Below are 15,790 nucleotides of genomic sequence, written 5' to 3' on the forward strand. Positions count from 1 at the left end.
CTCAGCGCCTCAGTAATTTTGGCCCTCAGATCTCATCTACAGATCGTTTTCATTCGTCCGATCGCTGCATCTCCCAACAATCAATCGCTAAGTGGGCTAGCTGTCCTCGGGATGGCTACTCCCGTGGAAAAATCCATGCAATGTGGTTAACTGGACCTTAGCCCATCAATCTGGGCTGCTTACCCAGCCCATTTAGCTAGCGAACGGCGGTCCATAACAATCCGTGCTAAGCTCCCGTCCCCATCTCCCAAAAAACAGCGCTCCACACGGCGGTCGATACAGAGGAGGGGATCGGTCATGGCTACATCGGTGACAGAGGAATCAAGGTGCGCGTGATGCAAGCGACGCGTTCGATCGATCCAGCCGACGCGGGCGATCTGGATCGAGCTGTCGTGCGAGAGGGGATCCAGTTGACGGACGCGTTGCGCGTGACTCGGTGGGCGCTCGATCCAGGCGACACCGTCGATTGGGTTTCGAGGGAGAAACGGAAGGGATACGATCGATAAAGGCCGACGCCTCAGCTGATCGAAATTGCTCCACGAGACTTGAATCATACTTCAGTTTCTGAGCGCACATTCATGGCGGGTGATGTGCCGATCCTTCAGGCTGCCTATGGGGTACAGAGGTACGTACATCTATATATGCTTCCTCCCCTGCCACTCTTTGCTCACCCCCTCCACTCTCGGCAGCATAACATCTTTGAGCATGATGCTCTGGTAGGTTTCCTCTTTTCAGTTCATGTGTGATCCAGTGCCAAAAATTCTACTCACAGGTGATGTTCAGGCTGTCCCTACTCGATTGATTTGGGTGCATCTTGGAGCTTGGTACTGGGATTCTCTGTTCAGCAGTTCGTAATCTGAAATGGCTTTTATACAGGTAATTAATCCACGCATCATCCTTACACATTTTACCATCAATGTTTATATGCTACATGGTTGCTTAAATTATACTCCCTCCGTCCAAAAATACTTGTCATCAAAATGGATAAAAAGAGATGTATCTAGAACTAATATACGTCTAGATACATTTCCTTTTATTCATTTTGATGACAAGTATTTCCGGACGGAGGGAGTATGTTCCTGGGCTATTCATTATTATCATGCTGCTGTATGGAACATGTTAATTAGAAAACTATATTGGAATGTGTAAGAAACGCCCTTGATGTTTTGATGTTTAGAGGATGAATTGATGCCGGCTCACACAAGCGACTTACCGGTCTGATCCTTGATGTAGTATGACCTTCCGATCACTGTTCAACCTTTATACTTTTTCTCCTCAAAGTGTTTGCAGTGGCAAGAAAATGCTATTACATCATGTATATAAGAACACATATGGTCAGTTCACTTCTCTCTAATAAACACATCAAATAGGTAATCTTGACGTTTGCTCCTACTTATTACTCCACAGTTGCATGGTTCATTAGATCAAAATCCAAATAAGATGCTTCATGTTTTTCTTGGTGTTGACTTCTAATCATCTACTCCTGTAGTGCAACGAGAGAGGAGTGATATGTATCTTATGTTTGGTGTCTCCAGTGCTTTGTAATGGCAGACGGTGATTGTGTTTATGTTCTTTTTCATGTACATGGGTAGCCACTAATTTCTTCTCTGTCTGGTCGTGCAACATGCAAGAGAAAATACCCTTTCCCCATGTTCTGATTATGTTAATCACCTGGCCAGGTGCGGAGTGAGCGGGACGATTAGTTTGATACTTCCGCGTAAGTTACTTTTCTTTCATTTGATTTAGGAAATTGCATAAATTGATGGTATACTCGGCATCACTTTAATAAACTATCTTACATGCTGATGTTTAGAACAATAACCTGTTGCGAAGAAAGCTAAAAGGGACTTCTCATATGAAATTTATCACCAAGCGGCATGACACATTGATGATATTTACTTCCATGTTGGAGCTAACAACACATTGTGGCTTCTGTGTTGAACTTCTGGGCCATTATATCTGAAGCAACTCAATTAAATTATTATTATTGGAGGCCATAAACTCACCCATTTTGAACTGCAAATTTTGTACTATACTCTATTTATTTTTGCGGCTCAGTGGCTCGATAACAAAACCTGAAGCCATGATGTCCAGTACATAAACTGTGCTACATTTGCTACATTGTAGGGAGGACTTGTTATTTAACTAGCCCAACTGGCTTCAGTAAAAAGATTGGCATCATTCTGTTCCCATTTGCTACAACCATCTAACTTAGAACTTATGCAACAAATCTATTGGATTGAATTCCTAAATTCCCCTATATCTTAGATTGTACATATGGGCATCTGTCACAACGCACACATTTACCATTAACTATCCTAATTGAAGGTTTACACACTTGTGGCTAGCTCGAACCAAGTTCAATCCCATAGGATATCCTCTCCCACTACCGCACTACTTTACAACAACTTTATGAAAATTTGACTTGCATGTTTTGTAACTCCGCCTATGTTGTCTCGACGTAGCAGGTCCCAAGTGTGGGTAAAGGAGGACGGTTGAGATAGGCCTGGTGAGCAAACGTCAAAACTTAGCCACTCTTATGGAGATGAAATCCAAAATAACTTGCATGTTTTGTGTTGTCGTACATTACAAAAAATACTATCAATCTATTGTAAAGTGGATGGGCGCAGCAAGGTGTGCCATCATGATCTACCATTTTTTTTTGAACAATTGGGCTGCATGATCTGCTGCAATTCATCTTTGTCCAAACTAAATATGATAGTCTCTCTAATGATGCTTTGTTGATCTTGTTTCTAATAATGCATGAGAAAGCTACCACCACTCATATTTACCGGATATCTCAATTTTCTCATTCTCAGGTACGTGTTTCTCTATTGATGCTTAAGTGATATTCAAGAAAATGATGCATGAGCAAGTCACACTCAGTCGTCTTACCAGCCAGTCAGTATCCTACAGTCTCTTCAGTCTTATTTTATTTTTATTTATGTGTTGTTTTAGATAGGCGTATGTTACATATATTGTCAAATGAAATTCTCATGCGTGATCTCCATATTTTCTTCTAATGCATTAATCTGTAGTTTACTTTTCGTTTTCTGCCTAGATTAACTGACATATATTTTGCATGTTGTGCTTAATAGTCGAAAACAAAGATAAAACAACAAATATAGGACCATCATCCATTTTGAAGCAATCTTTGTACTACAGTGCCAGTTCAAACTTGTACTTGAAACATGAGAATGGGTGCAAGCAGTCGTTAAAGCGCTCTCATTTTTTCAGTGTTGTACAATGTCCTTACAATTTTGTAGCCAATGATCTTAACTAACTATGCATTCTTTATATATAGATGCTATGTTTGTTATCATGTTATCAGTCTTCAGCTTTCTTTGATTGATCAAGAAAGAAGGTTCATCGTTAACTTGAAAATATATTGTAAGATTGTATGAAATCAACAAGGTGACAATCTTCTGTAGCCATGAAAGTCAAGTGTTGCCACCTCTAAGAAACCAGAAACATAGCCTTTCAGGTCAAAGAAATAAAAATAGCCTTCCTTAGTTTCAAGCTTAGGTAAATGGCATGCTAATATAATACCGACTTGCAAATTAAAATCATTGTTCTATGCTTTGATCACAATGCTCCAAATTTTCTTTTTGATCATCTAATATATTTCTATGATGTTAGATAATGAACGTTGACATCCCTATTAGATGTACCAACTAATCTACCAGTAAGCATGCATCCAGTTCCTATTGCTTCATACTATGTCCAATATTTATGTATAACTTCTAACATTTTATCGTCAAAATTGACGGGCGCAGCAACGCACACCATTCATGATCTAGTTGAAACAAAGGTAGCCATCCATTGCAGCATAGTGGATGTGGTCTATATCTAGTACATTCCGCTTCCATGCATGACGATGAAACCTGTATTGAGGTTTCTCCAGTTTACCATACGAAGGATGAACCATGGCTCCTGCCAGGGTCAGCATTGAAGGCTGGCCACTGGAGGGCAGCAGCCGATTCTTCTGGAGGTCGAAGGGGTTGCCTACAACGAGGCCTATCTGACCGAGGACTTTTTTGTCGTTCGTAAAGTCTACAGTAACGAATTTGACTAGGTTGCTCTTGAGAAAGTCCTTAAAATCCAGACATTCAACGTCGGCATGGCATATGTGGTAGACCAAGCATAAGTCATGCACGCAAACCTGGATCACGGCGGGCTTCTTCCTCTCTTCCTCCTTTAGATCCTTATCTCATCCCAAGACTGTGGTGTACTCAACATCTAGCCCGGCGACCTACTCATCATCTGAGTTTTTGAACATACGTCTGAAGCAAGAAAGGCATCCTTTCACCATCGTGAAAGAACGGGTGTAAATGACGTCTAACTCATCGCCGGTGATGGTTCTAACCTTGTACTCACCACCGATCATGGAGATTTGGGATGCCATGGATTTGCGAGGAGGGTTAGGATTAGTGGAACTGCCGTAATGTGAAAGGACGGGACGACTAGGAGCGAACCGCCGTAATATTAAAAGACATGCGGGGACGAGTAGGAGCGAACTGCCAGCGTGCGAACGGCAGGGTAGTGGCTTTCCATTCTCCCATGATATGGGCTTCCAAGATCCCTTGGATCTGAGATCGAACGGTTGCATGGCGTGATTCTAGACCTATGGGTGAATATCCTATCCTGGAGGGTTATTCTGCAAATTTTCAACAAGTTAGCATGCGACCGTTCGATCTCCGATCCAAGGGCTGCCAGCAGCCCGCATCATGGTCGCGCCTACCATGACCGTCGCGTCACTCGTGCGGTCGCGCCCTTGGAGATTTAACACGGTGCGTTAGGCTATCTGATGTTGGCATGTCATCACTTAGTCACTCATACTACAACAAGGTTAGCTCTAAGGTTGGCTATAAATGTATTTTTTTACTTCTCTCTATCTCTTTCTTTGTACTATAGTATTTATTGCATTTGCCAAGGAGTGACCTCTTCCAATGAAATGGTGCTTTAGATGAGGTGCTAAGGGCATTAAATGGCTTAGCAACCAAGTCCCCAATGCATAGGTGCTCATTAGTTTTTTGTTGCTAAGTTTGCTTCATTTAATTATCTATAGACTCAAAATTGTCTTCTCACCTAAGTACACGCGCTTAGCACCATTTCTTCCTTGGGTCACATAACTAGTCTCTCTCTCTTCTTAATTAACTTGCCACATCAGACTTTATGCCTATGTGCCAAGCTTAGCACCTGTAGGAGCAAGTAAGTAGTACTACAATAGTGGGCTATATGTGAGGAAAGAGAGGCAAGGAAAAAGTGGAGAAGTGGGCTCTCATGCAAGAGCCAGCCTCAACTACATGGTGGAGCATTGGGAGAGGCACTTGTATGGAGGTGGTCAGGAATCGAGAGACTCACGCCGGTCGTAGCGCTGCAGTTAATATGATAATGGCAAGTCAAATCACGGGGCCCCACCTGTCCAGCAGTAACTCGCTATCAAATCACACAGCCCTACGTTTGCACCAGCCTACTCCCTCATCTTCTCGCGTCTCTGTCGAACCGGCTAGGCGGAACTGCCCCACCTACCGCGCAGGAAAAGCCCCGCCCTCGACTTTTAAATAGTACATAGGGTGCTTGGATACGTTTTAGGCCCATGACTAAAAGTAGTGGGACTAAAATTTGCTGGCATCACCCATGCTTGGATCCAAATGCTAAAGAGACTAAAATCAAGTTAATGAGCATTTATTATCCTCCAAACCCTCCAATCCAGAACTTGCCTGTGTTAAAGGAGAGGAGTTAAATGAGGAGAGACAAGACTAATCCACATTTTACTAGGGTACCCCTGACTAAAAATTTTTAGTCTCAAGACTACTTTTAGCCCCTCGTTAGTCAGGGGTGCTTGGAACTTTAGCCTCTTAAAGAGACTATTTTTATCAGACTAAAATAAGTCTCTTGGATCCAAGCACCCTCACAGTATACTCCCTCCATCTAGGTGACCCAGGTGAAGAGGAAAATGAGAGAACTTAATGTTTATTTCCTAAGGCTGGTTGTAATGGTAGTATCATAGCTATATCATGCATGCCAACTAGGCAATTTTGATGAGGTGTCATAGAATTAAATGAAGAAAGAGAGAGAGTTGAGTAATATGTGTCATACATGGCAACAAATAAAGTAAGTACATGATACTAATATATGATACTAAGTATTATTAATACAGTTTTGCTATAACTCATCTAGATGAGTTATAATTTGGTCTCATTCATCTTTTATAGCCATTGGATATGATGCTATAAGATGTGTGTGTGCTGACATGGGTTGTATTTTTTTCTTGTTTTCAAAGTGAATGAGACCAAATTATATCTCATCTAGATGAGTTCTAGGTACTCCCTTATTAATATCATTGCCTGCAATGAACTGACCACTGCATGTCATGTTTGATTGTCTCAAGTCATTAAAATCATACAAGCCCCACATCTCTTATTGGTTGATTCCTCTATTTATGTCAAAAATAAGAAACAACGTGAGAGTTAATGCACCACGCCTATGTGTTTACTATTTGGTTTTCGTAAGATGACTTAATACTCACCTAGACGGAGGGGGTATTCGATTTGATAACGGGCGGCGCAGTTCCCGATATGGCTTTAATGCAGACGAGGGAGGGAGTAGCGGTTCCCGAAATGTTGAACGACCAATGCATCCTCTTTCAATTAATGCATGAGGGAAGTAATGAGAGGAGGTCCGGGAAAAGAGGCTGCACGATGTGAATGCAACGCAGTTTGCCCTCATTGCCCTCATATAAAGGCGCCCTTCCATTCCAATGCATCTACTAGATCGTACGCACCTAAGCATTTGCCTAAGCACCTACACTAAGCGCAAAAGAGCTCACTCCAGACCCATGTCGGCGATGCGCGTGAGCGGTCAGCGGTTGTGCCAGATGGTCTACAACACCGGCCTACGGCATGGCGCCGAGGATCGTCTCCAGATGGTGTTGGAGACCGGCTGGTGGATGGCCGACGTCGATGCCAACTACGACTCTTAGTTGGACCAGATGATCGTTGGCACCAGCAACAAGTTCACCGTCCTCAAGAAGCTCGCGGACGACATCGCTGTACTCCTCCAGCCCGTGCGCCCGGGCTCCTCATTGCCTGCCACTCTAATCGGCCTCCATGGCAGGAACCTCTTTCAAGCACTGGTGGCCCTGTGACTGCCCGTCGATGCCACGAGAATTTCCACCTGGAGGTCACGCTCGCCGCGAGGCGCCTCGCCCTGCAAGAATTCATCGACCTACACATCCACGTGTATGAGAAAATCGTGTACATAGGTATCTACAAGGTCAGTGAGGACGCTACGACGTTGGCCTTCCTGAACCGGCAGGAAGGCTTGGATGCCTTTGCTGAGAAGCACCTCGACCTCGCCTCAAAAGCCGCCGCTCCTTAGCCTCCGGTCGGTGGCCCGGCGCACTAAGTTGAGGAGGAGGAGGTCATACGTTCATGGATCCATCTTTCTTCTTGCCTTCTATAACCACCACTTCGATCGCATCATCATGGCCTTAATTCTTATTGTGCTGTTGCATTCTCGTTCCTGTCAATACCGACATGTGTGATCCCTTTGCTTAATTATATGCATCACTGTAACTAGTACTCCATCCATCAATTTATAAGTTGTGCTTACCTTTTCCATCAACTTCGTGCAACGCGCGGGCATCTTGCTAGAAACACTAGAATATGTCTATATAATCCATATGTCATAGTCCATTTGAAATCTCTAAAAAGACAAATATTTAGGTACGGAGGGAGTAATATATTAGGAGTATATCAAAACAAGAGTGATCTGTTTCAAGTTTGTGAACAAATACTACTATTCTACTACTTTGGATCTGTCGCAACGCACGGGCACATTGCTAGTAAAAGGAAAAGGCTTGCCGTGTTCGCGTCGCACCCCCACACGCCCGGGAATCGGGAGTACTCCACAGCCCATCCAGCACGACACATAGCTTAGGGAAGGTGTGTTGCCTAGCATTTTCACTTTCATGTGGGACCGCCGTTGAGCAAACCGACTATTGGCAAACCGCACCCCGCCCGCCACCGGGTTGGAAAACAGAAATGAGGGGAAGATCTAGCTGTAGTACGGAAGCCAAGAAATTTGGTGTCAGATGGGGCTCGTTGATAGAGTAGGAGCATTCCGTACTAGTAGTACTACTCCTACTTAGTACCAAGTTTGTACTCCTAATACTATATTACTAGTACTACCACTATACAACTAGTAGGTACGTGCACGTCACAACATGTAGGAACAAAAAACGGGAAGATCTTGTTTTGGGTGATTTATCTTTTTTTTCAATCAACGTAGTATGAATAATATGATGTGGGGGCACCCGTGAAGCTTATGTGGCTTGGTTGCTTGGCTACGAAAGGTTAGAGAAAAATAAATAGATAATGTGTTTAGAGTGCACTGCACTAAATACATATACTTTGGATCCATTGCAACAGACCGGCACATCTATATCTATACCCCATGTATAGTGTGTGAAAAACTTTGAAAGTTGGTCGTTGATGAAGGCAATCCGACGGTACAAAGATGGAAAATCCGAGCACTACTCGCCGTTGGATATCATCCACCAGATTCTGCCACATGTATAATCTAGAAGACTCCATGGTTGAACTTAATTCATGACTAACTTTGCCACAACTAAGTTTAGGCAAAGTTATTAGTTCTTCAAAATGAGAGCCACAAGTTGAGAAGCCTAAGGGAATCTTGCCACATTTTTTGTGTGTATGTCATGTGGGGCCTTAGTGTGGCTTGCCTAAGGTGTGGCTTCAACCAAACACTCACCTAAGTTAATCAAACTTGCCTAACCTTACGTGTGGCATTCTTTGGCAATCTTAGTGGTTGTTTGGTTCCTAGCCACACCTTGCCACACTTTGCCACAACTAACCTTAGGCAAGTTTGACCAAGTTAGGTTGGTGTTTGGTTCTAGCCACACCTAAGGCAAAGATTTTTTTTATGAGCAGTGAGCCCCACATGTCATAGACACAAAGGGGCTGTTTGGTTCTAGGCCTAGCATTGGCACACTTTGCCACACATTTTTGCCAAGCTTGCCTAAGGTTAGTTCATCAAAATGAGAGCCACAAGTTTGCAAGCCTAAGGGAATCTTGCCACATTTTTTATGTGTATGCCATGTGCAGCCCAAGTGTGGCTTGCCTAAGATGCGGCTTGAACCAAACACTCACCTAAGTTGATCAAACTTGCCTAACTTTAGGTGTGGGAATCTTTGGCAAAGTTAGTCATAAACCAAACAGGCCCTAATAACTGTCTGGCAAGATTCCCTTAGGCAAGCCAAAGTATGGCTAACAAAGGTTCTGTTTGGTTCATGACTAACTTTGCCACAACTAAGCTTAGGCAAAGTGCGGCTGCCACAAAGTGTGGCTAACAAAATGGCCACCACAAGTGTGGCAAGATTTGGCAAGAAGTTGAGTCTATGATATCTGGACCATGTAACTAGAAAAGTATGGCAAGCCACAAGTGTGACAATGAACCAAACACATGCCTAAGATATTGTGGCACGCCTAAGCTTAAGCGTGGCTACCTTAGGCTGCAAACCAAACAGGCCCAAAGCAACTCAACTAAGGCAAGTGTGGCAAGTGTGGCAAAAATCATGTGGCAATATATGGCAAAGATAGTCACAATTCAAACAGCCCTACTAACCAAACAACCCCTAACCTTAGGCAAGTTTGCCAACATTGTATGATAAAGTGTGGCATTGCTAGGCCTAAAACCAAACAACCCCTATGTTTGCCACAAAAAATGTGGCTAACAAAATGGGCACCGCAAGTGTGGCAAGATTTGGCAAGAAGTTGAGTCTATGACATGTGGACCATGTAGCTAGAAAAGTGTGGAAGCCACAAGTGTAGCAATGAACCAAACACATGCCTAAGATAATGTGTCACGCCTAAGCTTAGGCGTGGCAACCTTAGGCTACAAACCAAACATCTATATATCTATACCCCTATATAGTGTGTGAATAACTTTGAAAGTTGGTCATTTGATGAAGCCAATCCGACGGTACAAAGATGGCAAATCCAAGCACTACATGCCGTTGGATATGATCTACATTCCACCATATTTTGCCACATGTAGAATCTAGAAAACTCCACATGTAGAAGCATAATGCACAAACCACCAGAATCTCATGCGTGCAATGCACGTGTACCTTACTAGTACTACTTGGTAGTAGTAAGAAACAAATTCCGGTTTTGGCACGAGCTCGTATTGCGGGAGCACCACAAGGCCTGCCGCGGGAGTTACATTTCCCTCTTGGGGCCCACGGGACCGAACTTCAGTGGCTTAGTGACCGTCCTATGAGTCAATGACATGCGGGCCTTAAATGCGGCTAGCCCACATGTCATTCTCATGGTGGTGATGTGGTTCGCGACTCACTCGTTCGAGATGAACCGGCCGGTGGTGGCGTGGCCGTGGCGAGGGTGCCACAGCTAGGCGTCGGGGCGTTATGAGGCGTAGATGGCCACACCGGCGGGTACTACCTGTAGTACAGAAGTACTCCAGCTGAGGATTGATGCCCGGGATGAAATGTGTCACAGCCGCTGGATGAAAATTCGATGGTGCGGGAGTACGGATCGGAGCACAGCAGAGGAGCAGGCAAACCGCGTCCAATCGGGTGTGTCTGTGGTAGAAAGTTGATGGTCGCCGCAGTTTGGCTGGCCCCCATGTCATGCACACAAAGGCAGAGGAGCGGTGGGGCCGAGAGGGATGAGGGGCATGTCGGGGGGATGAGGATCCCCTGACACGAACAATCCTACCATTCTGTCACTGACATGTGGGACCCACAAGCGTGGGTCCCACCTGTCAGCGAAGGAAAGGCAGGGCAAGGCAGTGATAGCCACGTCAGAGGATCCATGTCCATGTCAGGGGACGTCGTGCCATGTGTTGGAGCGGCGTCGTGGGAATCGCGTGTGGGTGTGGCAGTGGTAGAAACAAGAAACATGATGGTCGTCGTGGTTCAACTTCCATGAACAAGCTGTCATGTCTGCTGACACATGTATATCGAAACTAGAGTGTTTATATTTCAAGCACATGAACAAGTGTTATTCTACTACTTTGGATCCATTGCAATGCACAGACCAGCACATTGGTAGTAATAGTGTCTATCTCTATCTCTAGAGGCCTTCCCTCGTTCTCCTTTTCTCTCACAAGATAAACTATTCATACAAATGCATCTTGATGTTGTGTGGAACGCATGAGGATGTTTCCTTGGGGGTCTCTCTAGTGCAGCATGGCCGTAGTTGCAAGTTGACGCCCCTTGAGATGCCGACGTTGAGGGGCACTTGGATTTCCTCCGATGAGCAGGTAAGATGAGTTTGATCATGTAGTAAATGCATTCTAAAGACTACTTCCGTGTACATTTCCTAATTCTCCCCTGCCCATTGTTTCACAGGTTAGGCTCGGTGCGAGTGGAGATTGGCTTGCATATGTACGGGAGGGTACCAAAATCAATTTGCACAACATTTACAACGGTGACACCGTTCCCGTAGAACCTTTGTCTAACATTGGGATCATCCATGCAATGGGCCACCGCATCAATTGGTATGATGGAACCACGGTGAGATTGAATAAGATAGCACAAATCTTGCACATGGCGGTCAAAGGCGGACCATGCTGTCTGCGACCGATTTGTTGTCGTACGAGTACGAAGACGCTGTGCTCCTTTCTAACCGCATCTTCGCGGTGACAAACCAGGGGACTTATTTTGTATGGGACACATCCTACGATATACTCCCTCTCTCTCACTTTATTTGTTTTGAATCTTTTCATTTTGTAAGTTTCAAATTCAAATTTAGAGCTCCCCATCACATGGTGAGATTGCAATGTCCATTAAATCGTTGCGTGCATGTATAGTAAAGAAACAAATCTCGAGTTTGGCATGAGTTCGTGCAGCAGTAGCACCACAAGCCCTTGCACAGGAGTTACATTTCCCACTCAGGGCCGTCGGGACTGAGCTTCAGCACCTTACTACACCTACCTTTGAGTCAATAACATGTTGACCTAATAGATGACTGGTCCACATGTAATGCTCCCGAAGGCAGAGGGGCAGTGGGGCCAAGAGGGGTGAGCCGCAGGTCGGGGACGTGTGGTGTCATGGGTTCGAGTGGCGTCGTGGGAATTGCGTGTGGCTGTGGTAGAAATTGATGCTCGCCGCATTTTAGGTGGACCACATGTCATGCACACAAAGGCAGAGAGGCGGTGTGGCCAAGAGGGGTGAGGCGCACGTCGGGGGACGTGGTGCCGTGGGTTGGAGTGGCATCGTGGGAATCGTGAGATGAAACATAATGGTCGCCGTAGTTGAACTTCCATGGACAAGCTGTCATGTCTACGGACACATGCACTCCATACCGATCACTGGAAGGAGTAGCAGAGAAAGATATATATGCGGATAAATAGTTCCTTATAGTCAAGTAGACCCACGCTACTACTTTGTTCCAAAGACATGCACACCATCAAAATAGTCCATCTATATCAATATACACCGAGAGGGAATAATTTTGTTTACAAGAGAGTAAATAGTTCATCCATCCATAACGCCCTCCTGCTGGTGCAGCCTTTTCTACTTCTTCTTCTTCTTCTCCTTCTTCTTCTTCTTCTTCTTCTTCTTCTTCTTCTTCTTATTCTTCTCTTCTTGTTCTCATTTTCTGTGGGAGACGGCTTCGCAACAAACTCTTTGGACCATGCAGCTATCTCAAAACTCACACGGGCATCGAGGGCAGCATATTTTATCCGCTCGTACATCAAGGGATAATTCTCCCATCCAGACGACCTTAATGCCACCGTCTCGTCACCCTTCTGAAGATTTGTACCGATCACAAAATTTGCTACCTCGAATAGGGATGGTGTCTGTTTATCACAATCTTCTACAGGACTTTTGATTATGGTTTGTAGGTCAGCGATGCTTTTCAAATCAAGGTTGTACGGCTCCAGCTTCTGTTTGTCCCCTTCAATGGCTGCCCCACAGAAGTATACGTCCTCCCGAGACAAGAAATCATGAAGCTCACCTGGTATGGAGGGCGAGTGCATGATGTGGTACACCAAAATATCATCTTCGAGGCACAGCTGAATGACGGCGGCGCGTTGGATCTTCCCAGTGGCACGCTCTGTGTACTCTGTGTCGAGACCGATGACCTTCATGTCTACCTTTTCGAGGGAGTTGGATACATTGTTGATCCACTGCCTAACAACCCTTGGGTGGACGGTGACGGTGGCAACTATGCTCATCGAGCCTTCGACGAGGACATGTTGAACGCTGAAAACCTGCATCTCGATCTCTTTCTCCATTTGGAACCACTGGAACGGAGGGCTATGGTTTGGAGAATTAGGATTAGATAGCTAGTCTAAGTGAAGTAGTAGATGATTATTTAAAGAGGTTAAAACAATGTGAACGCAGTGGGGTTTGGATGCAAATGAAGACAAAGGGGAGGTGAAGAAGCCGAGGAAAATCGGTTCCTGATGGAGAAGTAAATGGGAGAAGTGGCGTGCATGCAGTTGATTAGACTGCTACGTAGACTAAACAAAAAGGCTATGCAGGTAGACTGATGAATCGTACATGTTCGTGTACGTGCCCATCCTTCTTGATAGGTGGGACCTATGCAAACAGATAAAAAATGTGTCGTAGCTGGTTCAGATGGATATTGGCGCGTGAGTGGGAGACAAAACATTCTCTAGTTAAGGGATACTCCCTCCGTTTAGGTGAGTAAGTCACCTTATGAAAATCAGGTTTTCCCAAAACCTTTAGGCCTGGAGCATTAACTTCCTGCTCGATCCCTTCCCAGCCTTGTTAGCCAGCATTCTCTTCCTCTGCTTCCGTGTTCTACCTTTCCATTTTTCCTCTTCTCAAGTGTGGAACGATCTGCATGCCGTCCTTGATGCACCAGAATGACCACTGCATGCATCGCGGCAGGGCGTTGATTGGGCCTGCTTGGAGAGCTGAAAAGGCATCCTTATAAATAGGTATTAGTTGCTGATTTTGCTTCCATTTGTAACAGTGCCGTGGTTGGAAGTTTTGCTCGTCTCGGTGCTCTTTCTCGTCCAATCTACAGCCACCTAGGTTGCACTCACCTAGACAGAGGGAGTACACAGTTATCCTCATCAAAGGCCCATCTTCGCGCTTCCGCATGCACGAGAATTTGGTTCTGCTCGCAATATGGATGATACCTGAACAATGAAGTGAACAGACATGCTAGCACGGGAGACCTATTTCCGCTATACAATACTGGAGTACTCATGTTCCTACTAGTAGTAGTAGTAGTACAACTGTGGTACATTTGATGGTCAAAATACTATTCATCTAGTCCTCATAGTGAAGTGACAACACCCTGCGCCTGACACTAGTCCAGGCGGCGTGTTCGGGTTACCAAAGTCAGCCTCACCCTGTGCACTGTGCAGTCTGTCACCGCTGCTGTACATCACATTGGCACCTCGCCTCGTCTCCCTCTCCCCTCCCATAGCACCACTCCATCTCCATCTCCTTCTCCGTCTCCGTCTCCATCTCACTGTGCCCCCGTGTACAGTCGCCTCGCTCGCCTCCCCCAGTACCACTATTCCCTCGCTAGCTACTGCAGCACCGACAGCCTTCTCCCCCGTAAATCAAACCCCCCAAAACCCCCACCTTCCAAACTCCACCATGGCCGAACACGAACCGCACAGCATCCATATGAGCCACGATTGGAGCAATCTCCCCAGTGACATCCTCGACCTCTGTTGTTCGTGTATGGATATGTTGAGCGCCCTGCGGCTGGCTGCATGCTCGAGGGACATGCACACGACCATCATCGAAGCGAGGCCTAAGCTTTTCAAGACACCTTGCTTACTGCTATCTGGTCTTGCGAGATTGGCTCACCATGATACGGAGGCGTACATGATGCCCCTCGACTTCAGTCCGATCTCCATTAGCCGAAACTTCTTTGTAGGTATGTAGTGGGTCACCGTACATCATTTCCCTCGACTTCAATCCGATCACCATCGCCCGAAACTTCTTGGCAGGTATGTACTGGGTCGGCATGAACTCCCACTGGATGGCTGCCTTCAGAGAAGACGGTAAAAAGTTGGTGCTCATGAATTTCCAAAAGACCTCCCATGAGATTATCCTTCATCTGTTGGATTATATAGAGTTTTACCATCGCGGTTCAAGTCATCTGGATTACCACGTCAGTTGGACGGACCTTGTTTTACAGAAGATTGTAATCTGCCAAGTGCCCGCATGACATGCGAATTATGCAGACTTCAAGCTAATTGCCTTGTTCGACCGCATACTCGCCTATCTTTACGCCGGTGCCTTCTTTAGCTAGAGACAACTCAGCTCGCAGTGGATCATCGTCAAAGCTGATACACACTTCTGTGATGCTATTGAACATAATGGCATCATCTATGCGATCGACAAAGCAGATGGCACCACGTATTGCTGGGACGGCGCGTGTAAGTTGTTTCCGTCTCATGTTAATGATGACGCCATGACACTGTTTGAACTTTTTGTGATGATTGGCATATCCCTGTTTGAGCAGAATTTGAGTAGAACTATGGCAATGTATTAGAGACGCCGTAAATCAGCTATATTTGGAATGAGTTAATTCATGCGATTGTGACCATGTCATGAGAGCCAATTTGTACCCTGAATAATCAAACGGTTAGGAATATATGGATATTATCCTTATATTACAGTAATCTATATACTACTACTAAATATGAGTGTGTATCAATGGCCATGTTAGTTTTCTCATTTTCATGATGCAGAAACATGCACCACACTGTTGGTTTCATCTAACCATACATTAGGGAAGTA

General features: G+C 45.2%; 1 long non-coding RNA gene across 2 annotated transcripts; it reads left to right on the forward strand.

Annotated features, from left to right (window-relative positions):
* Positions 1–247: 247 nt before the first annotated feature.
* Positions 248–3,319, forward strand: LOC123162519 (uncharacterized). Of its 2 annotated transcripts, XR_006481331.1 has the most exons (5): positions 248–625; positions 773–876; positions 1,680–1,717; positions 2,469–2,509; positions 2,820–3,319. It is a non-coding gene; the product is annotated as an uncharacterized lncRNA (long non-coding RNA). The 2 variants fall into 2 exon arrangements; XR_006481330.1 differs by having other exon boundaries at positions 773–3,319.
* The last annotated feature ends 12,471 nt before the right edge of the window (positions 3,320–15,790 follow it).

Source organism: Triticum aestivum, chromosome 7B, assembly GCF_018294505.1.
Source record: "Triticum aestivum cultivar Chinese Spring chromosome 7B, IWGSC CS RefSeq v2.1, whole genome shotgun sequence".
Classification (NCBI taxonomy): Eukaryota; Viridiplantae; Streptophyta; class Magnoliopsida; order Poales; family Poaceae; genus Triticum; species Triticum aestivum.